This window comes from Anomalospiza imberbis, chromosome 2 (assembly GCF_031753505.1).
Source record: "Anomalospiza imberbis isolate Cuckoo-Finch-1a 21T00152 chromosome 2, ASM3175350v1, whole genome shotgun sequence".
Taxonomy (NCBI): domain Eukaryota; kingdom Metazoa; phylum Chordata; class Aves; order Passeriformes; family Viduidae; genus Anomalospiza; species Anomalospiza imberbis.
This window is the reverse complement of record NC_089682.1, coordinates 71,806,824-71,833,811: the sequence shown is the minus strand read 5'-3', so window position 1 is coordinate 71,833,811 and position 26,988 is coordinate 71,806,824. Positions and strand designations below refer to the sequence as shown.

At 36.8% G+C, this 26,988-nt stretch overlaps 1 long non-coding RNA gene across 1 annotated transcript in view; it reads right to left on the bottom strand.

The window, feature by feature from the left end:
- LOC137466743 (uncharacterized) overlaps positions 1–14,745 on the bottom strand; it is a 157,007-nt gene extending 142,262 nt beyond the window's left edge. The window contains exons 1-3 of the long non-coding RNA XR_010995273.1: positions 14,631–14,745; positions 13,128–13,283; positions 7,225–7,271 (exon numbers count right to left, since the gene is read on the bottom strand). This is a non-coding gene — a long non-coding RNA (uncharacterized lncRNA). The remainder of the gene's footprint in view (positions 1–7,224; positions 7,272–13,127; positions 13,284–14,630) is intronic.
- Between the last annotated feature and the right edge of the window lie 12,243 nt (positions 14,746–26,988).

The following is a 26,988-nucleotide window of genomic DNA, read 5'->3' as shown; positions in this document are numbered from 1 at the left end:
GATAACTCAGAGTTGATCCAACAATTGCCTTCTATGGCAAAAATGTCTGGATCTCTGGCTGAAGAGAGAGCACTGGGTGTCATCTACCTTGTTTTCAGCAAGGTTTTTGGACCTGTCTCCCTCCTCAGGGACCAACCTTGCTGGATTCAGGTTTGATCATGAAGTAGTGTGGTTACCTCTATCTGGAGTTCCTAAAAATGGATTAGAGTATGGTATGTTTTCCTCCAGGTACTAATATATTTTCTATAGTTTAAGAGGGACTTTATGTCCCTAGACAGTGAGCACTGCTCATTCTGGACTTTGTAATTATAGCTCCTCTTGTGCATGGCTACCAATGGACCAGGATTTCTGGGTTACTTTTATAGCATGGACATTATTCAGAGATCTGTTCTAAATCAAAAATCACAGGGTGGAGAAAGACCACAGGGGAAGACTTAAAAAAAAGCCACTAGGAAAAAATATCTTTCCTAGATTTATTTTCATAGTAGAGGTGTAATACTAGGCACCAAACAACTTTAAACACAGATAAAATATAACTATTGCTGCAAATATGTTCTCGTGGCACCTTCAAAGAGATGTGAAAGAAGTTATGGACAGAATGTTGTGAAAAAAACACATGAACCTTATAATCAAAATGGCTTGTGGGTCTACCATTTCAATGTAGCTTTGTTCTTTCATAGCACAGGACAATCAAAGCAGATTAGGATTTGTCATCACAAACACTGTATGAGCTGCACCATAATTATTTTGTTACTCGAGCATCTCAAGGCTTGTTGCTGCCTTAGGCAACATCCCTCATGCTGTGTCATTGTGCCTTATCATAAATTGTACCCATTAACAGTGTATAAATAATGGTGACTTGCAGATGATTTCAAATTTTATTTAAAACCTTATTGTGTGGAAGCCTACCTCCTGCTGGATATCCAAAAGCCATCCATAATAAAATTGTTTACTTTTCAGTTTGTGGTTGCTCCTAATTCTGTTGCCTGTTTTACAAATCTTTCCCCAGTGTATTAGTGGCATAAGTTATGAAGATTCCTAGTTGTGCATCTGAAAGTGAAACAGCATGAAAGACAGCAGCAGCTGGGACTGGGACTCAGGAGTTTTGAGCAGCTTCTGGTCTCTATCCTATTAATCTCAGGCAAGTAATTTTGTCTTTGAGTTCCTGCTGGTTTTCTCCTCTGGAGAACTTATTACTTAATGAGATACTAAGACACTACATTCAAATAGGATTTCTGTAATACAATATTCTCTACTTCTAATTTAGATTTCCTAACCAATCTGCTCAGAGGGGGAAAAAAGAAAAAGATAAATTTCCATACAAAAAACAACTCACCACAAACAAACAAACAAACAAACAAACAAAAAAAAAACCAAAGGCCAACCAGGATCAGGATTTCCATGCACAAGAATATCTTTCCTACAAGGGTTTATCTTATCTTGGCAATTCACATATATTGATCAACATCAGAAGAGATTAGACAAATACTGTGTAGTTTTCCTGGACTTTAGCGTGCATGTAGAGTTCTGAATACAGAACAGCAGCTTGAATATTAATGTTCTCTGAATTTTCTTCTCATCATGCTAATTCGCTTTTCAACTTAAATATATATATAGCAAACAGGAGAGTTTACTTAGGTGTTTCATAGAATGCCTCTGGACTAAATCCTAAACTCATATATACTATTTATATTTACATTTTACGTTTTTACAGAAAAGGAAGGCATTTTTAAAACACACTGGGAACTTAACTTTTTTTAAATGACAATGGATTCTGGACAAATATCAATCTCCCAGGCTGACATTCAGCCAGAGAACTTTTCTGATGTCACAATATTTAGAAAGACCAGAGCTGTCTTTCAAAATCCCTGATCTTTCAAGTTAGCTAGAGAGAAGCAGAGAAATCATGATTTAGATTTGAGAAGCATTTACCTCAAATATCATACTCATCTACCCTGTCAAAATAAGGTGCAAAGGACCTACCTTGGGCCCTTATAATGACTTCAGCCCTAGAAAGCTGGGCTTTGACACTACCTCAAAGAGCTCTGCCCCCAAAATTACTATGAAGTTTTAGTAGACCACCATATTATCCAAATGCAGTTTACATCTGCACATCAACTATCCTTGCTTCTTTGAAATTAGTGCAATAAATGCACCAGATAAAGCTGGTATTGTCTCTTTTACAAAATATATTATTCCGCTTTGCGCTGCAAACAATATTTCATGTATACTGATCAATGCTTGCTGCTGCTTTTCATGGATAAACTCAGCATTCATCAGCCACACTTTTTAGGTCAGACACTCATAACAACTATTCTTTTTCCACTAGTGTTTGTTTATATAACAAAGAAGCAGAGGGATATAAAATCTATTTCCACCACTAACATAGATTTACAAATGCACACACAACACTGAACCTGCCTCTTCTGAGTTGCTTACTGATTTATTCTATTTTCCTTCCTGAATGCACTGTGTAGGGTTGACAAATTTATAAAGTCATCTTGAGAATCAGAAAGTTGTATGTCATAATATTGACTTAATAATTCTTCAATGTTGCTTTTTTTAGCAGGTTAAAATAATGTATGATTATCATCCCTCATCTAGTTTCATCACCTGTAACTCCCGTTCACAGGTGCTTGCAGATGTACCAGAAAATCACCTCATTCCATTTATAAATAAAATCTCTGCATGTATATCTCATTTTAAGAAATAGCACATTCTCCTGGAAAAAGCATTTCAAAGCTGCTTGTGATAACTACCTTGATATCTAGGTTATAGAGAATGGGAGTAGTATTCACTGTGTTTATAAAGAAAGTGGAATGAGATTCTACCTAAATATGTACAGTGGAAGAGGAACAGGCAATACCAACAAGGTGAACCACAGAAATTTCAATTAAGTATGAGGTAAAATAGTGCATAATTAGAATGATGAAACAGAGGAAAAGGTTGCCCAGGTTGGTTGTAGTGTCTCCATCCCTGAAGACAAGCAAAACACACCTAAACAAAATATTAAGCAACCAAACTTGTCCTTGAAGATAGTCTGAGCTAAATACAGCTTTGGAACAGATGATTTCCAGAAGTTTCTGCCCATCTGAATTTTTTTAATTGGGTGCCTGGGTTCCTTTTTATTCATTTGGGAATTATCTAACCTAAAATATTCTTATTTTGAATTGCTAGCGATGAAACTGCTCAAGGCTTTTACCAAAGGGACAAAAACTGAATGAAAGATTGGCAAATGTTAAAAAGAGATAGACATGTAGGATATACTTTAGTGGATAAAATAACTTAAAAACAGACAGAACACTGGACTTGGATGGTCCAAGGTTAATACAGGAAAACTAGGACTCATCATGATTACAAAAGTAGTTCCCTCTGTTTCTGAAAAATATCACAGAAGGCTATAATATCCTAAGTCTCCCAGTAAAAACAGTTGTAAATTTTAGTGTTTTCTTGATATGTAAATATTTTCTAAAATTGTACACTGAAATTCTATCAGTGATGTTTCAAAAACTTTTATTTTTCTTTCTTCACATTGCATATGGTGAATTACTACAATATGATATTTAAAAAGTGCTTTTCAGTTGTTAACTCATCTGAAAAAACAGTCACTAACCCTTTACACAAAATGAGGAAATAAATATAATTTTTGAAAATCAATCCATTTTGAGAAAATACACAAGTTTCTATTCCAACATGAACTTACAAATGCCTTGAAAAGGGTGAACAAAGCAAATTTACAAATAGAAAATGAGAAACAGAAAGTATTTATGAATATACTGTCACACTTACAAACAGCAGATCACCATGTTGGGTTTAGGAGCAATTCTAGTTGAAGCATTCAGAATTATTCTCTTTATCTGAATGCCAGTGAGGAACGAGAGGCAATTCCAGTGTCATTCATGTCAGAGGTATGACAATGAATTGTCCTATGGAGATGTTTTTTCAGTAGGCTAAGGTAAGTAACTAAAACTAGCTAAGAAAAGAGCTTACTCTTCATTTAGGATTTCCATGTTAGTCAAAATGAATCAAGGCTTAACTTATCATATGGAATAGACTTTTTCTGCTTCAAGAACTGATATGAGCAGTAGCATACAGCAATTCTACAAAAATTAATGAGATAAAATCTGAAATGGTTACTTAGTTATGCCAAAATTATTGCAGAGCCCTACAAAAATCTTTTATCAAAATCATACCATTAAAACTCTTTGAGCAGAGCTATAACAGAAATGTTCAAAACAGCAAGGGCTAGAATCAGGCTCTGACCCTTTATCTAAATCCATACCTATGGGTACACCTCCATCACTCAAACAATGGATCAGTGGCTGCTTGTCACTACTGAGGCCAAACTGCACAGCATGCTTCTCCATGCAGCTGAATTATATTCTGTATTAACGTGGAAATTGCAGGGTAATTTCAACCAGGCTTCCAGATTAGAGTAGCGTGTGGTTTATGACATTCTTCAGACTACGGTGGATGTTTGTTGGAAGCACACAATGCATAACAAACTATATGATGCAGTCTAAATCCTTTCTAGTTTAGTTACACAGATGGATCATAAAATCTAGTTTGGCAAGGAGAGGTCGTGGAACCAGGATGATGCTCTGCCAGAGATTTCTCTAATTTATGCTGGATGAAAACAATGTTAAGGGACATGATCTGTTATTGTATGCCGGGTTGGTTCAGTTAGAGATTTCAATAAATATTAGTTAGTCGGTTCTCTGTACCCCCATTTCCCCTCACAATGGTTCGCTCCAAGCTGTCTACCATGGGAGCTCTTACATGTCCATCTTATAGCCACCCCCTGTTTAGTCCTGAAAGTTCTGTGTCAGTCACCCCATCCTTGCAATCCTATTTGTCCCAGAACCCTGTACCTACCTCTGTAATGTTTCCGTAGGTTGCCATGGCCTATGTCACTCTCCTGTCGTCTCTCCCCATTGGGCGAGGAGGGCTTCCGCCCCTTTCTCCCTGCCCCCTATTTAACCCAATGCTTCCTTTGTTCAATCGCCATTTTGTCCACGCGTGCGACCAAGGAACATCTGCTCCAGCCACCGCAGTGGCCATGTGGGAAATAAACAGTTCTCAGCCACGTGGGACAAGGTGTGCCTTCTCTCGTCCCTTCGCTTCCTCTCAGCGTACGGCTACAAAAGCTGCATTACCTACCCCGGAGCGCTCAGCCCTAGAGCCTCCATGCACGTGGCAGCCTCGGTCTCACCAGAAGGCAGTGCCTAGCCAGGTGCCCCAGCTGCCTGAGACTGGAGCGAGAAGAACAAAAGCCGCAATCTGTGGCATCTAGTTTTGGACACCTTCTTAATCAGGTCCTAAAAGTTGTTCAACAAGAGTAAGGTGTACTGTTCTTACATAAACGTCACTTTTTTCAAAGGAACTTTCTTATTCTGGCAATGTTTTCTGTTCCTTCCTAAAGTCTTTCATAAGTTGTTTTCCAGCTTCCTCATACATAGGTGCCACAGCTGCACTGGGACCCAGTACCTGCCTACAAAGTGAAGGTGAACATAGTGTAGTCTGGAGAGGCAGAGAACAAGCCAATAACACTATGTTTATTTGCTGCTTGATTTGATTTCTGGTCAGTGGTGTGATTTCCCCAAAATGAACTGTGACATTTCCTACAGCTGCCTCCTCAGCATAGAAAATAGCATTCTGCTCACCTGGGACTGCCACAAGGGAAAATGCTTGCCAGCTCTAGGTCTGTACACAGTGTAAGGCAAAAAATTCTATTCAACTCTGTGATACAGCTCAGTCATAGTGATTGCTTTTACAAAAACAGAAAGACAACACATAAAAGTACACGGGGAGGACCCATTCCTGTTAACAGTTAATATTTTCATATAAATATAATCTTTCCTCTAGATGGGTTTAAGATTGCAGTCTTCTTCTTTAGAGATGCAGAACTTAATGGAAAAAATGATAAAATGAGCATCTTCCTGATGGCATTTCTGTGTGCATTAGTAGAGACATCTGTTTTACTTTTCTTTTCACCTTAGTGTATTTTTTAACATGTATATAATTTGATTCCATTGATTTGGTTGACTTGTTTCACCAATCATTTCACTACTAAAACAGTTCTAAAATGGTCAATAAAACAATAAAATTTCAAATAAAAATTCTCCCTAATTGTGGCAATTTCATAGAACTAGATCAAAGTTTTTTTGTAAAACATGTTGCATCTGTTTGCTTCTATAAAATCCATTTACTAGAGAGTACATTTTTCACAGGAAAATCACATAATGCTTTTTGATGCAAATATTTTCTCAAGAATTCATAGGCAAGCTGATTTGGTGGATTTTCCTTACAGAGCATGTTTATTTATTTATTTATTTTAATTAATGCCTTAAAATGACAGATACCTCAAGTTATAGGTACAAGAGCAGCCTAAAATAACTAGTTTTGTACCATGGAATGGTAACATTGTATTTTATATTGATCTGCAAAAATAATTGGGTTAATATATTTGTGGACTCTCATCTATTATTAGATATGTTATTAGCTAAGTGTTTTAAAGGTTGCTTCTGTCAAATAATAAAATATCAGTTTAATGGTCTATTTTTCATTACATCAGCATACAACGTAAGAGTAAGAACTGTATGGAGATACATGGCTATATCCTTCATATCCTTCAGGGCTAACTCCACTTGAAAAATTTTTATTTGAGATAATATTAATATTTTGAGCATAACAAATAACTACATAAACACTCAGGAACATTTTTGTGTGAACTTTAAAACAGAATGACCCAGCCACCACAGAAGTAGATAGAAGCTTTCCTTTGGCTGGGATGGAAGAGAACCTGCTCCTGAAAAACACCCTGATACCTTGACAACTTCTCCAAAACACATCAGACTTGATATTCTGTGTATGTACCATACCACTGAGTAGGAGTTTTAGGAATGACAGATGAACTGCACCACTGAGAATAGTTGTTGCCTTATCTCCAATGTGTTCAGAGACTTGTTCAGTTGACTTAAAACCAAGTTATGTTGCAAAAGAAAATGGTAAAAGCTAAATCACTTTCCTTCAATATGAACACCCATTTGCAATGGCAAAGATTTGTTTTTGAAACCTTAATTGAAAGTTCTGCCTGTATTACAACAAATCAAATAATTGTTTGAATTAAACTGCATGTCGTGATGGTCTTAACAATCCAAGAAAAACATTCAAAGAAAACAAGTTGAAAATATAAACTATCATAACTTAAACAAAAGGACTTACCAATCTGTCAGTAATATTTTCATGCCAGTCTTAACGGCAGCTGGGGCCTGGTGAAAAGAGAAAGCAAAAGGATTTGTCTCAGTTGCTTTGTACAGCAATGTAGGAGTCAGAGGAGGGTGTCAATGAATCAGATGCCTCAGGTCACTGGAGTCATCTCCAACACATCAGTGCATCTTCTCAAGTTCTCTGTGATGGCTCAGATTTACACCAGAAGAGCATCTCAGAGCAAGTATAAGTGCAGAAATTCATGGTTTTGTAGTCTTATATTTTCTGTAGATGCCTTTATGATATACAAGCTGGATTTTTTTAAACTATTAGAAAACTACACAAATTATTTTTTTTAATATTTCTATGAGGTATTATCATGAAAATTGGCAAATTTCCTAAAATCACACAACACAGCAAGTCAGATATCTTGAACAAATTTCTACTCTTTAGCTTTTATTTATGAGGCAAATTGAACAAGAAGATATTAAAATATGATTAAAACTATTTTGGTCTTGCTCTTATGAAATGAAAGCCACTGAATTGATACAAACATTTATAAAAGAGTGTCTGTAACATTGAAGACACAAGTACTGGTTTTGAGAACAATAAATAATACCTAAACTGAAGGTTCTTTAGGAAAGAAATATTTGATTGTAGATAGAATTTTGCCATAAATGTGGAGTCAAGATACTCTAAAATATTATAATATATTCAGTGATAAGAAAACATGAAAATAAGATGTATACCTCTTTTCTGAAATATGGCATATTTGGTTACAATTCAATTCTGACCAATAAAAATAAATATTTATAGTAACCAAGTAAAACATTCCTAGCCTACAGAATATATGCAAAGGTACCAGATATATTCTCTTTTCATGTAATTATTAAAATAAGATTCCATTAATTTGGTGGGCATTAGTGCATTAGTAGTGCTAAAACTGAAGACAGAATCAAGCTATTTCCCTGTTTTTTCAGATATTCTTTTCAAAAACTGATCAGCTTCACCAAAATGTCAGATGAGAAATTACAGCTAAAATCAACATGAGTGTGAGCTGCACTGAAATATTTAAAATAACTGAAACAAATTTAATGAGAGCAGTGAAGATTGTAAATGTTATTGGACTAAAATGCCAATTATTTGTAAACACAATGGACAAATAAGCTTCTTCAAACCTATTATTTCAGAGTATAAAGGCTTTTTTATGAGAAGATGAAATGTTCTACGTACAGGGGTTTAAGAAACTGTCACTAAAGCCATTATGATATTTTAAATAGAGACAACAGTGAAAAATGGCACTCCACAGAATGTAATCTCAGCTCTGTTTTCCTTTAATACCACTTACTGCATCAGACCTGTAGTCAGTGTAGAGAGGCTTAATACTTTATCTGAAGAAATCCCACTCAGTCTCCTTCACAAGCAGATAATGACAGGAAGTATTCCTAACAGCATTACTCATTTACAAACACTAGAAAGTATTATGGGATTTTATTCCAACATCATTTTATGCTTCTGTGATTCAGAACTTTAATGAATTAGATAGCATTTCTAGTAGGAGGCTCTGTGGGATAAGAATGTCAAATAAATATCTACTTAAACTGTCTGTTTCCAAGCTTTTTACAGATCCTTTGCTTCAAACAAGCTGATCACATCATGAAAACAGACAGATAAACATAACAAATCTGTGTAAATAATTTGGGTTTTTTCCAGCTCCGTTTCAACCTTAGCGCTAAATTTTATTTAATTATTACTAGTGATGCCTTATTCTTATCATGATCAGAGACAATAAATTCCTCAGTCTGAGGAATTTGATATGTTTCTGTTTGGTTTATTTCTGCTATCTATTATGATTTGATTTCAAAACCTTCTCTGAAGATACATCTGCTCAAGAGATGGTTGTGGATGTGTGTCATTATTAGTCTGATTTTTTTCTGCAACTCACACCAAGCAATCCTCTCAATATTTACCTCCACTACACAGCTATTTACAATGAAAACTGCTACTTATTTTCAGCATGGCTTGCCATACATTGAAAATAATGGGGTAGGAATAGCATTAAACTGAGGGAAGAACCATCAAATACAACAGAACAGCTGTGAATGGAGACAGAAAAGGCAGAAAAGACCTTACACAAAAATTAAGAAAAATAAATGGTTTAGATGGATTTATTGTCCTCTACAACTTCCTGAAAGGTGGCTGTGTCAAGATGGGGGTTGGCCTCTTCTCCCAAGCAACAAGGACAAGGGGAAATGGTCCCAAGTTGCACCAGGGTAGGCTCAGGCTGGATATAAGGGAAAATTTCTTCACTGAAAAGAGTGGTCAAGTTTTGAATAGGCTACCCAAGGGAGTGGTGGAGTCGCCATCCCTGGAATCATTCAAAAAAGGAGTGGATGTGGTACTTTGGGATATGTTTTAGAGAACATGGTGGTATTCAGTTGAAGGATGGACTGGATCTTGGAGGTCTTATTAAAGCCTAATGATTCCATGCCAGCTGGTTTGTGTTGTGAAATATTTCCCAAAAAGCATGGAGTATTCAAAATTAGGGCAAAAAAAAGACATAAAAGGTTTTATGGAACAGTGCTGTTACCCAAGAAGTTGTTAAATGTCCAAACAGTGTTTTCTGTCTCTGACTCTTTTGAATTATTTGAACCTAATTGAGACCAAAAAAAAAGTAGAAATTATTTTGAGTGGAAAATTAGCTTCCACTATCAGATTGTAAAGAATCTGTTTAGGTGAGTGTCCACTAAGCCCATGGAAAGAATGGTTTCTGAAGTATCTCTTGACTGTTTTTATAATTAAATGTAACTCAGAGAAAATATATGAATTCCTAGCACTTCACCTTTTCTTTCATTTCTGTACTGCATACTTTATTCTCACATATAGTGATAGTTGTGATTTGCATCCTGTCTATTCATACATAAAAGCTTTATGGAGATATAAAAAAAAAATTGTCACCTTTTTTATGCTCTTCTGCAAGAATAAATACTGATGTTTACCAGGAGTGATGGAAAACATGTTCTCCCATTAAATTAACAATTACTAAAACAGTCTATGTTAAAACTAAAGAAGATTTAATTTACATAATGATGACACAAATTGCTTAGATAAAATAGTAGCCACATTAAAAATGTGTTATGAAGACGGTGAAAATAGAGAAAGTTGCACTTGAACCATTGCAATGATGAGGAAAAAGCTAGCTAGCAGGAGTAACCGCACTTAACATATAAAAAATCACAAAGGATATTTTAGAGGCATCTACCTCATGCAAGGGTCTGTTGAAAAGGCAAAAATACAGCAACAACTTTAAATGATGTGTCAGTCATGCCCTGGTACTAGTTCTTCTTCAAAAAGTGTATTATTGTAACACCAGCACCACAGCATCAGTTAATTACCCATACATAACTTAATTACCCATACATAGGAAACATTTTTATTAAGAAATCTGGGGGGTTACAGTTAGGATATACTGAATTTCTGTTTGCAGAGACAACCTTGGATCAATCTCCTTGTGCATACATATCATGAAAATCTTGAATTACGCTCCCTGAGCCTCAGCCAGTTCACAGACAAACAAGGGTAAGGAATTGCAGTTATTTTTGCACATGCTTTTTTTTTTTTCTGTATAAATCAATTATTGATGATCTCATGTTACTCCTCCAGTCTTCCATCTGGGTGTAAGAATACAAGATCTGTTCATTTGATTATTCTGAAATTCTAAGTAATTTTGGTGATGGTGGGAGACCTCTAAGTACTCATTTACTTTTTGAACTATGTAATCTAGAGAGTATCCTTTTGCAATAGAGGACCACGGGGCTGGGATTCATTTTATCTACATTTAGTCACAGAAAACTTAGGCTCTTAGTCTAAATTAGGCTTCTAATTTCTTTCTATAAGTGATGGAGAGAGACAATCAATTCCAGATTCATTCAATCCTAAAATAGACAATTAAGATAAATGAAGGACTGTCTGAGCAATCCTGTCTCACTTAGCTGGCCTCATGACTGGCTTAGACAAGACCCCTAACATTTATATGGTTAATATGACATGATTGATTCTACCTCAAAATACACAGATCTCACTTTTCTTCCATGTTCTACCATGTGTTTGCAAGGGAGCATTTAAGTGTATAGATGAAAATAAATTGCAGGAATTTTCATAAGGATAGAGCAATAGGTGTGGTCATAAAACCATGCAGGAAAAGTGAGGAAGCTTTGGTCCATTTGTCAGCAAGGGACAGCTATTTCACTACAACAGTTATTTGGATTAAGACTGAATAACCATCTCTGCTGAACAGAATAAGTAATTAGTCTAATCAGACAATTAATGATTCTGATGTAAGCCTATGGTAGGCTTTCAATGCTATAGAAGCACACATATGTAAAACTAAAATGCAAATCTATCAATGCATAATGAGTAAAAGGAGGATTTCTTCATACTACTTTGAACACACATAAGTTATTGTCAGCCCATTACTAGATAATTAGGAATATGATAAATTATTTAACAAAAACCTCAAATTTCAGAGAGGGGAAATGGTGTCTAACCTTGAGTTTTGCTAAAATTTTTAACCACTTTGCAAAGATATAGAACAAAAACCTGCAGATTAAATCAGACTTCTCATGCATGACCTCAGTCCCATGACACCAAGATGCTTCACAGGGCACTGGCATTGGCAGCCACCACCCAGAAGCCCTCAGTAGAGGCCAGTATAACTACAGGAACAGGCTTCCAATATTCTGTCACACCCATGCAGGTAACATATACTTGTTTTGACAAAACTACACCTGAGTATCAAAAAATCTGAGTTTTTCGGTGCCTTCAATCCATATGCTGGCAATAACCAAAGTGACATTTGAGAACCTTTGGCATTCACAGATTGATGCAATCATAAAACAGTTTTGGGTTGGAAGGGACCTTACAGATCATCTAATTCCAATCCTCCTGCCATGGGCAGAGACACCTTTCTCAAAGACCCATCCAGCCTGGCCTTGAATGTTTCCATTAAATCTCCATTTATAAGTAAAAGTTATGTATGGTGGGGATGCATCAGACCAAATTGAGATATTATGCTGAGCCTATGATGTGGCATAGACAGTGTGTTTTTTCAGTCTTTAGCAGCATATTGCAAGTTTTGCTGTGATTCCTTTAGTCAACAGCTTGTCTTGTTTTTCAAATCAAAACATCAGTTTAGCAATTTCCTAGACAGAAATGTTTAGTAGAAGGAAAATACAAAAAATGTATTATTTTCATTTGCTCACGCAAGAATAACATATTTTAAACTTAAGGTTTTTTAGGACTACAGCAAGAACAAGGAAATACAAAATGAGAATCAGCTGTCCACAAGTGGTATGATAAAATATCTGATTTGATGCAAGAAATTATTTCAGTTTAGCTGCTATGAGCTCATAAGGAATAGCTTACATAAACAACAGAGTGGAAGAAAAAAGCAAAGTAATATGCTGAGACCTGCTGTCAAGGAACAGCACCTCATAAAGGCACAAGAGTCTGAAAACACAGAAATTCAGGTCATCTCAAATCATCACATCATGGCTAACCAAATCTCATTTAATAGCTTTGCTTATGTATTGACATGCAAATATTTGTAGACATCGATCTCCAAATAGACTTTCCCTTCCCCTTCTCCACAGAACTGGTGGGTGGGATGACATTGTCCCCTTCACCAGTGCAGCTGATCAAGGGAGTGGCAGCAGCCCCCAGCTGCATAGAGCAAATATTAAAGCCACTTCCATCCTCTGCTATGATGCATACAGTGGGATTTATCTCACTTTGCCTTTGATGCCCTTAGAGAACACACCTGCATTTGGGATAATCACTTGAGCCTCCATCACTGGCACTGGCAAGAAACAGGCACCTTCAGAGCTTAACTATCTAATCCTTATATAGACTGTTCTCACCTTGTGCTTACACAAATCTGTTCCCACTTTTATCTGGAATCTCTCTATCACATTTCCCAACCTGGAAGAGCAGCTACACCTCCTGCAAGGCAGCAGATGCAAATAGATGTGGACTGCTGAAAGCTCTCTACTGTCTTACATTTACTTATTTTTTATCTGGAAAGAAATGAAAAAAAAGAAAAAAGAAAAGCGCTGGTTTTATTTTTCTCAGAAACATTGTCAGTTATTTTGAAGCCCTTAATACAGTAACCATTATCCCACATAAGACACTTTTACAGCTTTTGTGATAACCTCTTCAGCAAACGCTAACTTTCATTATCAAAAACATTTAAAAAGACTTAAAATACAGCTTGACATTGATTTCTTATCCTTTGACTGGTTGTTTCATTAGATTTTTAGTCCTTTCATGCACTAAATCTGGTTTCGTGCCTTGAAGCAAAGATGTTATCATGCCAATGGAAATGTTTTTTACACCTCTTTCCTCCCTCTTTTGCAAGCATGCAAGTAAAAGATACAACTAGCTTAAAATAAAAATGTTTGCTCAGCAATAAGGCCTGGTGCATGTAGTGAGTTATTTTTCTGATTATATCTCCTACCTAGAAATTTCCAGAGCTTGCTTTTTATGGCTGTTTAAAACTTTAAGCAGATGTATTTGCTTCTTGATCACTTTGGTGCCTTTTGGTTTTTTGCTTGATTCTTTTTTTTTCTTGATGCTTTGGGGTACATGTCTCATTGATATTTTATGCTTTTCACACAGGATTGTCAGTGCTGGGTGTACAATGTTCTTTTTTCCAGGAGTGGGTAACTCACTTCAGAGCCTTGAAGATGTCAAGTTTGCCTGACCTTGTAAGGCCTTTGTATCTTGGAGCCTGCTTATTTCATGTAAGAAAAAGAAAATAATTGGTCCCTTTTGAGATTTTCCCCTGATCATGCAATACATATACCCATAATTTCCTGATTGTAAGGATAATTTTTTATTGTTGATGACCTAATCATCCTTCTCTTCATTGTCATTATTGTGAATGGGGGCTTTTGCTGACATGTCTGTGCAAAACCATTTAAAGACAGAAGAGAAAAAATCTCACCCTGAATACTTGGTATTTTTCTAAGAAAGAGCAGGGAAGCAACTGGAGACCTGAGGCACATTTGGACTGCAGATCCAGTGAAGCATAGTGAGACATGAGCTTGCTTTTAAAGCTGTCTCAGATACCACAAGCCCCCAGAGAAGACCATGGACTAATTTTTCTTAAATTAGCCCATGTGTTTCTTTCTGCTTCTTTGGCTCAGCTCTTTCCAGGATGTGAGCTGAGGACAGGCATTGATGTGCAATGTTGCAACAACTGACCAAGCTTACCGCCAAAAGACAATCAAATCTGTCCCAGCACAGCCAGGAGCAAATCTTGTTCTGCATTCCATTTCCTTAGTGTGGACGTTCAAAAGGAACAGTGAGGCTGCACAAGTCTGAAGTAGAAATGAAATTAATGTGTTAAAGGATTGCCTTACCCTTAAGATTCTCTAGAGCCTGACCCTGCAGCAAGGTTCATGCCGTGGTTCCTACTTTACAAGATCCAAGAAGCCAAGACAGCAAGTGCTTTCATCAGGAGAAGCACAGATGTATCATGAATTTATACTACAAGTACCCATCTGCCAAACAGCTGTTCAAAGTTATAAAACCCAGGAGGAAAGACAGACAGCTTTTGTCAATCTTTAGTGCTGCATTTTGAAAAAAATTAACTAAAAGAGTTTTTTGGTAGCTCAACTATTTATTTCTTTCTAGCTGCTGTAATTGATAAGCTTTGCCATTACCTCTAGATCTTTAGTTATTAATTCTTAAGGAAAAAAAAAGATGAAAAAAGAGCACTTCCTATTTTAAGATTAAATCCAGTTTTTTGTGTTTAAAAAGTAAGTTGTGAAATACATTAAACATCTCTGATTAGCTGTTCTCTCCCAGAAAACAACCCCTACCTTACCAATGCACAGGCATAATGTACCTCTTTCACATTTTGTTTTTCAGTATTCAAACAATAAATGACTACCCTAAAGGATCCATAAAATTTAAGATTGAAAGAGACCATTAAACCATGACATCTAAATATCACAATTTCACCCAGTAAGCTTACAGTAGACCCATTATTTGTATTTAACTAAATCATTTTACTACGAGGGCCTGTTTTTTGACTCAAATTCACTCAGACACAGAGAATCAAGTAATTATTTCAATGGTATTTTTTAGACCCTATTGCAACCACTTGTAAATATTTATAACTAAAATTCAATTCTACCTGCAGCATCTTCTTCTATCTGTTGTTTCCTTTCACACTTCTTGAGTACATTGCATTACCAATCAAACAAATTTTAGTGTGAAGACTGTAACTCTTGGTTACTATGGCACTTTGGAAATGCTGATATTTTCCTCTTTAAGACTGAAAGTTATTACTAGTTTTTGGGAATTATTTTTTATGTAGGGTTGTTCAAAAGTATTTCTTTATAATTCCACTCTTGGGAAAACAGAAGCTGATGATATTAGAGGCTCCTATAGAAGAACCACAGAGGGGAAAATTCTTGTAGGATTCTTGAAGCATTACTAACAGAACCAATGGAATGTCTCTCTTATCCCTCTGTACACTCTATCATGCCATTCAGGTTCAGGAAAAAAAAAAAAGAGATCTTTCTAAAGTAAGGTCATTTATTTGTGTGAAACAGGAAGCCTATATTTTAATAATTGATTAATTGATTATTCACAGTACACATGAATAGAGCCCAATGGGTACTTCTGAGAACAGTCATGCCCTGTGTTTCATTTCCTGACAGAGGTGGTGCTTGCTAGAGAGCTGTTATCTAGATACACGAGACAACACTGATTTATGGTATCTATATTTGGGAAGGATGGACAATGAAATAATTAAGCAACTTGTCCACTTCCCACTGAAGCATAGCAAATCACTTTTTTTTTTTTTTTAATATTCTCCTGTGTCATTGCTGTAGCATTCTGAGTACTTTACAATTTTAGCCATGATTGTTTATCTACCCAGTTCATGTGCTTGGTGAAGATGTACAACTGTCCTCATTTTTACAGAGAAAGAAAGAGAGAGAGGAAAAGCAAGTGAGAGGAAGTCAGGACCAGTGGTTTGAACAAGAGGCTACTTTATGAGATGTGAATTTTTGGCATGTTTCTATAGTGACCTTAAGAAAACCATGTTGCTGAGCTGCTCCAGGGTATTAGTTATTACTGTATGTAATACACCTCACACGAGTGGAACAAATATAATTTTAATTTGCTTTGCATTGCACCCACTGTTAAAAAATGGCACTACTATAACAAAAGCTCTTTAGTTTCTTCATTTGTAGCTAAATTCATAAATCTCAGTAACTATAAATGTATCTCAAGGTCAGAGTTACTACAGTAACCCATTCATTTTGTTTCCCTTTCACTAAATCCATTATCTGAACAAATTATTAGGTGACCTTTTTAGTTGCAGCAATTCAATAAAAGTTACATTAGATGGAGTTTCAGGAACATTAGTCTAATGTGTTTTAAAAGATCACCTTCTCTGAGCAATATAATAAGTTTGTGTGAAAAGCATAAAGCATGTAATATGTAATAAAACCCAGCCTTTAATGAACCATCTAGAAAAACTGACTCGTGTTATAACTCTGTGGAAACCCTCCCTTAATTAATGGATAAGAAACCAACAGTAACTACTGGATGTTACTTTTCATTATATATTTAGCTTGTTTTTCCTTTTAAAATGTATGCTCCTGATTTATACTGTTCAAGAAATTCAAGTTTAAATGACCTTGGTTACGAGATTAATATGCTATGAAAAGGCATACTTTCACAGCTAATTTAAAAGAGGTCTCTGATTACTAGTTAGCAGAAATTGCACTAAGATACTGCTTAATTTTCCAAAGTGGTAGTCAGTCAAGACTGTAAATTTAATAAACTGTCTTAGATGTTTGATGGATGCTGGTTTTCTTCACCAGATATAAGAAAATACCTCAAGGCCAGCCAGATAAACAATAAATAAAACACAGCTCCAGCCATCAAGCAGGAAATTTTTATCAGGGAAGATTGCACACAATCACTAAAATCCATGATTTCCATTAAGAATATAAAGCATTAATCTGATTCTCTTTGCAAATAAAACAGGAATAATCACTTAAAAAAAAAACAGCAGAAATTCTCTACATCTTGTGCTGCCAGGTTGCTGTCAAGGAGAAAACTAGTTTAACTTTATTTTCTAATCAGTCTAGGGAGGTCTGTATGCAGAAAGAGAAGCAATAATAAATTTCCACCAGTTCAACATCAGCAGTCATTTCTCCTGCAGATGTATGCATCACAGGAACATGAGCCAATTTGAGTAAAGGTCAGAACACATCAAAATATCGAACTAAATAAGTTCCTCTTGCTACTGGGGTTTATTGAACAGTCCTGCATTCATCCAGTTTGTGGGCATTTCATTTAGCTCTACATTTTACCAAATACTTGTGTGTCTGTCACCCAGTGAACCATCTGGACACCTATAAACTTTTCAGGATCTTCTCCTAATTGCTCATTCACATGCAAAAAATGTTGTAATTATTTCCTTTTCCCAGTTGGTACCTCTACTTCTGATTTTAGATGGGGGCACTGAAAATACCAACAAAATTATAGGATATGTCAGAGAATTGTTTTACAATTTAAATATTGGATGTCCCATCCCTGGAAGCATTCAAAACCAGGTTGGATGGAGCTTTGAGAAACCTAGACTAGTGAAAGTTGTTCCCGTCCATTGCTGGGGGTTTGGAACCAAATGATCTTTATTGTTCATTCCAACCCAAACAATCTTAGAACTCTTATCCTATGAAATAAAAACCAGCTTTAATTTGCAATATTACAGTTAATTAATAGATAGATGAAATTTAAAGAAACATTTCAAATATGACAACTAAATGTTTGCATTATTTTCAAGTTGCACCTTTAATTAGTAGGTTTATTAAATCACATAATAAATTTAGGAATACTATGAGGTCATAATGCTTTCAACAACAGATACAATTTTTTTTTGTTTCTATGATGAAGCCAATTGCATAAACTGTCATTGCCCATAGGCCACTTTCATATTAGCAAACAGTGCATTTAGACAGCAATCTCTTTGATTACCCTATCAATAACTTCACAGCACTTCTCTGCTAATTTTTTTGTGTAACATATTTATTTGAAATCCAAAGAATGAGAAGAATGTAAGTACTTATGCTTGGGCTAGATAAGCAAATTCCAAAAATCACCTATCTAATTATTTTCTATTTTACAGTAGTCAGTAGATATTAATTAAAATAAAATTTTTAAAAAGGTAAAAGGAATACTCAGTTTTCAGTTAGAAATTTAGTTCATAATCCTTTATCACACTAAGCACACTGTGATGTATGACTTCCACCATGCCCTCTAATTTATTTTTTTTCTTATAACCTATTTTCTTGTAGGTTTATTTATTATTGTCATGTAAATTACTGAGATATGTTAAATGGTCTGTTAGCTTTCTTTGCTGTTCTGTGAAATTTAAGAAATTTAAAAAATTTTATTGCTAAAGAACTGCCTAAAAAATGCTATATTGCATGTTGATAGAGATCAGCCAGTGATCTATGTTTATTTTTCTTAGGTGAAGAATCACCAATCCACAAACATAACCCAAAATCCATTCACTTTATCATCTGCTTTGCATGTTTTTCCCAGATCACAGACAGCCCAGCCCAAGATGAATTTGCAATGTCATGTTATCTAAGCTTTTCATTATTATCTAAAATATTCATATACTTTCATATCTACCCCTTCAGCTCATTTCAGAATCAATATATCATGGTCAAAATAATGGGGTTTTTTGCTTTTTCTTCCTCATTCTTAATAATAACCAGTTTCAATTCAAAATATCATGGTCTCCTTTAACTATTTTCAGGTAAAGTATTTTTTCCTTGACAGATAAATTATTTGAGATTATTAATTTGTGCAGAAAACAAAAATGAGAAGTTTTTAATTTTAATTGTATTTATTCTCTTTAATAATTAAGTAGGTCTTAAAAATGTCACACTTGAAAATCAGAAAAAAACCCCAAAATTTCATAAACAAGGTAATAAAATCACATCCACTTATAGTTCAATTGTAATAACACTGTAGCTTGACTGAAATAATACAGTAATAATACAGTGTGAATCATCAATAACAACTATCAAATTAGGAATTAATTTTTAAAGCTTCATCTTTAAAAAATATCCTTGAAAGAAAAATCCATATATTTTCTTTCAATTGCAGTCAAACTCCCCAGGAATAACTACAATGTTTGTCCAATATGAACAAAACCTGCTAAAAATTCCTGTAATATTTTTCCTCAAACCTTATTTTTTTCATTGGAATAAATCAGACACACCTATTTTTGAGAATATATTGATAATTTAAGTGCTACAAATAGTTGCACATATGTAACAGAGATACCAAGAAAAAACCAATGCTACAATCCTGAAAGTCTTTGCAACTGTTGGTCCAAAATGAAAAAGTGCTTGGCAACTTAAAGGATGAAGCTGTGTTTACTAATTTTCTAGCTGGGAGGTTAAATAGGGAAGAATCAACTGCAAAACATATGTGAGGAGTCTGGCTTACCCACTTCTGTAAGTCCCTAAACAGCTGGTGTGGAGAAAACCTACAGTCATGCTGCTGAGCCACTAATGGGCATAAAGAGAAACAAAGTCAGTGACAGTTTTCAAAGATCTCTCGTGTAATAAAAGTCTTCAGGAAAAACCCCAGTGTGGCATGGGCTGGTCTTTTAACTGGAATGAGGAAAGATTAGGAGTTTTAATAGATGCCATGATGACTATTTATCTGTAGAAGCTGATGTAAATAAATTTATGAAGTCTATCTTAATAAGAGAATATGCTTTAGAGCGGCTGAGGACATCGTCTTAGAAGGATATCAAAGAAAGAGGTATAACTGGGAGAGAAAAAAAAGAAGCATGAAGAGATGGTTGTGATGGATATGTAGGGAGAATACATATTATTTACAACTTTGAAGGCAATCAAGGGGAGCTGGGATTTGCTATATATATCAATTTTGAATTTAGGGACAAGCACGTGGAAGAAACAGGAGGCAGCACAGTATGGTGGCAGTCATTTGACTGAGCTGGTCAGCATCAAGTCAGTATCAAAGGACAGTACTTCTCTATCTATCAGCATGAGGGGTTACTTAAAAAATATTTTAAAAAATGAGATCTTAACAAATTCGTGATAAGATACCACCAAAGATAACTGCAGGCAAGTCCAGACCCCAAATGTTTTGAGCCATCTGTGCTGCATTACACAGCCCTAATGAAGACAAACACAGAAAAGTTTCATGCACTGAGACCAATTGCATATCTGAATTATTGGGGAAAAAATGGTAGTTGGGGGGTTTTGTGGGTTTGGATTTTTGGGTGTTTTGTTGTCAGGTAGGTTGTTTCTTTTTTAAAACAAACAAGCAAGCCAAAAAAAAAAAATCAGCAAAGTAGAAACTTTACTTCTGTGACCTCCATTCCAGGCCCTCTGAATAAAGTTATACCACCCACATCAAAAGTGCAACTCCTGTAATTTATTTCCCAGCTAAAATCTCAATAAATGCTGTATCATGCAGTAATGAAAACAATTTTTTATGTAACACCCCTTTAGATTCGAGTCTCCTTTTTATCTTGCCAAATATTGCGTTCTTCCTTCTTGCTTCCCTTCTATCTTTCTAAATATTGCTGTTTACCTTCCTTTCCCATAGTTTGCTGCCCATACCTGATTTGATTATAATAATTCCTATGATTCTGTTCATCTTTTGGACTATTCTAAAACAGTAACGACTGACAACTACTTGTTGTCCAGAGATATGGTGAACTAGTGGCAGCCTCATCCTTGGAGTTGCTCAAGGCTGGGCTGGATGGGACTTTGAACAACCTGGTCTAATGGAAAGTGTCCCTGCCTATTGCAGGGAGATAGGAACCAGATGATCTTTAAGATTCTTTCCAACCCAAACCATTCCATGATTCTATTTATTCATCCAAGAACCCTGTCATTACATCCTCATAGACATATATATATGTCCAGAAACTGCTGATTTAAACCTTCCCTACCTCCTTTTGAGGTTTTCAGAAAACAGAATTATACAAGAAATATCAGAGACAAGAAATTTGGAGAATACTTCTCCCACTCAAAACATATTTTATAGCTTTGTTCTTCAGTTATCCCTGTTAGAGCATTATCTCTTCTCATATTCACTTGCTCAAATACAAATTCCAAAGTTTCTTAGATGTCAGGACAGGACTGGATTTTTTGTTATTGATAACACATAAGTGCTTACTTTCTCACTTATAGCAGTATTTCTACACATGAGTTTAATACTGGTGGCAAAAGCAACCACAAAGCCTTTATTTTATGACTTCAAGAATGTTGCATGAACAAAGTTGTTGTATGCCGGGTTGATTCAGTTAGGTGTTTTAATAAATGTTAGTTAGGTCGGTTCTCTGTACCCCTATTTACCCCTCAAAATGGTTTGCTCCAAGCTGTCTGCTACAGGAGATTTTACCTGTCAATCTAATAGCCACTCCCCTCTTCCCCGCAGAAAGTTTTGTGTCAATCACCCCGCCTCTGTAATCCCATTTGTCCCAGAACACTGTACCCATCCCTGTTATGCTCCCATAAATTGCCGTGGTCCGCATCACTCCCCTGTTGCCTGTCCCCATTGGGCGAGGGGGGCCTCCGCCCCTGTCTGCCCGCCCCCTATTTAATCCCATGTTCCCTTTGTCCAACTCACCGTTTTGCCAATGCGCACACCTGAGAACGCTGCTGCAACCACCGTGGCAGCCACACGGGAAATAAACAGTTCTCAGACGTGGGGCAAGGTGTGCCTTCTCTCTCCCTTCGTCTCCTCTCAGTGTGTGGCTATGAAAGCGGTCAACCCACACGGAGGCTCAGCCCTAGAGCTCCGCACCATGCGGCAGCCCCGGTCTTGGTGAAAAGCAGCGTGCCTAGCCGGGGCCCCAGCTGCCAGGGACCAGGGCAGAGAAAACGCTGCACAAAGCACCTGAATTAGGTAGAATAAGAGATTCACTTAGACTTCCAGGAGACTGCGATGCCGATTATTCCAACCTTGGCTCCAAGCTGAGTTAATTCCAACTTTAGATGGAGTTACTCCTGGCCTTTTCTGCCTTACTACTGAATTATTTATTTCCACAGCTGAAGATGTACAACCTCTATGGGCAATCCTTCCTCCCTTTTCCCCTCACTATGATTTGTGTGCATTGTTTCTTATCCTTTCACTGTGTCTCTCTCAGCCTGCCTGTATTCTCTCTGACCTTTCAGTAGGTATTTGAAGACAGGGATAAAACTTTTCCTTTACTATTTGTTTTTCAGACTGAACAAAGCTGGTTCCCCCAGGCACAAGGACAGCACTCCAGGTGCAGCCTCACAAGTATCAAACACAGTAAAAAAATAATTACCTGTAACCAGGCAGCTATACTTTTGTATGGAGTTATCTTTCAACAGCAAGGGCCCAATGTGATTTGTATTCATTTTGTTGCCCACCAGAATTCCCAGAAAATTTAAATGGACCTGCTTTTTTTTGAGTTGTTCCCCAGTCTGTACTGTTGCATCAGGTTAACTCCATCCCAGTTTCAGAACTTCATATCCACTTTTGCTGAACTTCACAAAGTTTCTGGACTGTGTCAGCCCATTCCTGAAACTTGCCAAGATCCCTCTGAAGATATACCCTGGTCTCTCACATATCAATCAATTATGACCCCAATCTGATGTTATCCATGAGTTCTCCGAGACTGGTTTCTGGCACAAATGGTCAGCGAAAAACCTCTGAGGGCTGTCTCTTTTAATGGCCAACAGCAGGGCTTTGAATCCCTAATTGCTACCCTCTACCCAAACTGTTTATCATTTGCCGATTTGGTCATCAGGGAAAGGCTCTGGATTGCCAGAATTGCTTTTTTGACTGCCGCTATATTGATCTTCCCTGATTTATATCTGGTTTGCTATTTACCTAAATCACAATTCCTGCCTTTGAGTTTTAAATTCCTGACAAAAAAAAATTAAAATTTGTCTATATAAAAGGTAGAAAAATGATAAATGATCCATCCCACTGTAAAAGGAGAGTCAGGAAGGATTCTTTTTGACAGATTTCTCAGACAAACATAAAAGGCAAACGCCCCAGTATTATATCGGAGAATTGTTTGTTGATAAAGATAAGAGTTACTAGTGAAGAGGAATAAAAAAGAGCAGAGAGGGGGAAAGAGAGACCGAGAGAGAAACTGAGCACCAGGACAGTGTTACCACAGTACCCTGGGGGCCCTGTCGGCGTGGGCCAGGCGCGATTTCCAAACAGCGTCCGGCTGCATGTCCCTTCCATGGGTGAAGAACAGGCTGCCGTGGCTACGAGCCTGAGGCAGCTCCCAGATGCAGCTGCTGCTCTTGGTGTCGGGGCGCAGGCAGGGTGAAGGCGGCTGCTCTGTGTGGGGAACAGTGGAGCACTGGCTGGGGTGAAGCTGCCTCGGGGAGGTGGCAAAGCACAGCAGGACAGGTGCAGACAGGGAAGGCAGCCCAGGGAAGAAGTAGGACCACAGAGAGAAAAAGGTGAGGGGGCCAAGATTATCCTCCTGGCGAGCCCTGCTCGGTCCAAGAAAACCAAAGAAAAATACCCCCCGTTGTGATGCAGTTCACTGCTTTTATGTGCTATGACTCTTCCCATGGCCCAGATTTGCGGGCTTTTTTTGTCCGGACATCCAGGGATCTGCTCCACCAGCGAGTGGGGCAGGTCGCTTGCAGCCCGACTGCGGAAGCTCTCTCTGCCCTGATCAGCTTCCAGGCAAAGCCTCCCTGGGAACAGAGCTCCTAGCATTTGCACAGACCCTGGAGTAATTTTTCAACATATCTATAACACATATGGAGGCATAAATAAAAATCAGACTGGTCCCTCTCAGTTCCATTTAGCAAATTGGCTCCTGAAGATGAATTAGTAAAGAAATATTACTTTGTATTTCCTCTTTTCCACTTCCTACTGCCAATGTATTATCCCTAAATATTTCCACTAACCCTAAGAATTTCCACTAACAAGGCAGCCCTAGCAATGATTTGTCTACCTGTTTCATAATGATTACCTGCTAGGTTTTCTTTTTTTTTTTTCCATCAGGTTGTCTTATCTAGAAGAGAGCACACACTGCTTGCTTTTAGTTAAAGACAACTATAATACAATATGCTTTCTATTGTCTAAAGACAACTATAAGTACAATACTCTTTCTACTTGATGCAGTTTTGTAACAATCAACCCTTCAGTTAAGTATCTGGTGTAGCAATGCTTCATTGCAGCACATCTGCTCCCAAAGGCAAGGGAAAGGCAGGTTTGAGGCAGAGGAAGGAATGGTGTAAATGCTCATACAAAAGGGGACTCGATAAACAAGGTCATGCTAGACCATCAAACATTTTCACAAAGCTTTGCAGAAACAGCCAGATATTAAAAATTTAATTCAAAAGGTGCTGCATCAGAAATAACTTATCCAAAAACACAAAGGTTTCTTTTTCCTTTTGTCCTTCATCCAAAGATATTCAAGGTCCATTGCTTGATTTGTAGCATGAAGGACATTAAATTATCAGTCAAAGCTAACAGCCCATACACTGAAAGTTTCATTTTGCAGGAATGGATATTACACGAGGTAAGAAATTTCTTTGAATGCTCTTATAGATGCCCATGCAAAACTTCAGTGTCCACAAAGGGATTTATAAGGCTGCTGAACAAAAACAAACCACTGAAAATAAAGCCTGACAAAGGCTGCTTTTTTTAGTCTGTATCTTATTCGCACTCCTCCACCTTTTCTCTACGAATATCAGCTACACCAACCCACCCTGTTCAGTATTCCATATGTGTAAATCAGCAGATGGAAAGCCTGATTTACACATTAAATAAAAAGAGAGCATTTTCAACCTAAAATGGGTCTGTTAAATCACAATTTTCACTGCAGTTAGTGACAAAACCCTTGTATTCAGCAACAAGTCAAAGAGAGCTCTCCCTCAGAACAGGAAGGAACCATACCACTCGTTCATAAACAATTCCTTTCCACCTTTGCATAGCATCCTAAGATAGCATGACACAAGTAAAAGTGGAAATATTTTGCTCAGAGAAAACAAACCAATACAAAACTAAATGCCAAACAGAAACCTTCACTACTTGTTGATTGCCCAAGTTCCAGCTCTCAAACTCTTGGCAGAGGCAGAACAATGAACTGCTGAATACTGCATGGAATGGAGATACACTACATGATACTAAAGGAGAATAGCATTTTGTGAGCTGATCATGTCAGACAATCTTAGTCAGTCCTTGACAACACACTTCTGATCTGAGTTCTTGTTTTTCAATAGACAGCAATAACTTTTCTACAAATTTATGTTTGTTCAATAAATGACACAGCTACAATAGCAAAGTCAGTGCTGTGAGTTCACCTGTGGATGCTTTCTACCTGTTCCCCCCTTGATCTAAGTGGTTAATATTGGACTCTTCTCTAGTTAAGTCTGCAAGGTTTACTTCTTCAAACGCCACCTCCTACAAAGCTGAGACTGAAGTATCTGTTCAGGAGTTTTTCACTGGTATTTGTAGTACTTTTCTCTGCACTCTAGGGTTGCTCAGTGAAGAAAACAAACATGGTTCTAGGGAAGTCGGAGGAGAAAGTCTCCATACATTTCACTGAACAAGATGAAGAAACAGGGTACTTCAGTTTGAAAGCCTGCTATGAGCAGTAGAACTCACCACTTATCTCTTCAATAACTAAACTTCAGTACAAAACAAGAAATTTGGTCCTTAGATTTATGAAAAGAGGATCATCATGGAAAATTTAGGAATTTAAATTTTGCCACTATAAAGCTATTTTAGTACCATTACAAGAACACTGAATTGAGATTCAGTATCATGAATACATCAGTGTTATGAAGAAGTCAAACGAGAGCCACAGAAAGTGAATAGGGGATTGGAAAACACAATCCGAGAGTGAAATTTCAGGAGTTTGTCTTATTAAGGTTGGAAGCGAATCAGGCATTTCATAGTGTTGGTGTAAATATCTCTGATAATGGAGACAAGTATTTCAGTCTTGCTGACAAAACTCTGAAAAGTCTCCATAGCTAGAAGATGCAACTTTTGCAGCAGCAAAAAGATTAGTTTAAAAGGAAAAGCTTGGTCTTAGCTTGTCTTTTCCTGGAATTATTAAAGTCAGGTCAATTATGTATGTAAAAAAGAATATAGAAATTGTAGAAACTGGATTAAAATAAACAGCTTATGTAAATGAAAGCTGGATGATATCTTGCCCAAATGTCATACCTGATCTTGAATATTCAAATCTTAGGAGCCTTGTGCAATTGTTGCACATCATCTCTTTTTTTTTTTTTTTTCCAATTTTCTACAGGATGTCAGCAAAACCTCAGCCCATGGTGGACATATGTGGTTTTGTCTATCCTTAGTTATTTCATTCTATGTGGTTTGATTAGATTAAGTTGAATGTGGATTACATCTGAATATTAAAACTCACAAATATCTGATCTTTATATAAGTATTTAAGCAAGGGTCTATCTTCAAACCCATGTAAGGGTCTGGAATTAGTCTGGAGGTAATAGAAAATTCAGAGATAGTCAGAAACAGTCAAGCTCTTGCCTGAAAAAGTGAAATTGACAGTGACAGGATGACATTTCAGTTTGAGCCATTAACCAGTCTTGGCCAAAAGAAAATTATTAAGAGATGAAAAAGCAAAAGAAGCCTCAATGGGAAATACATAGAACTCTTTCATTTCCCTCAAAAATATTTTCAAAAAAAGGGGTAAAAAAAAGGCCAGTCATATAT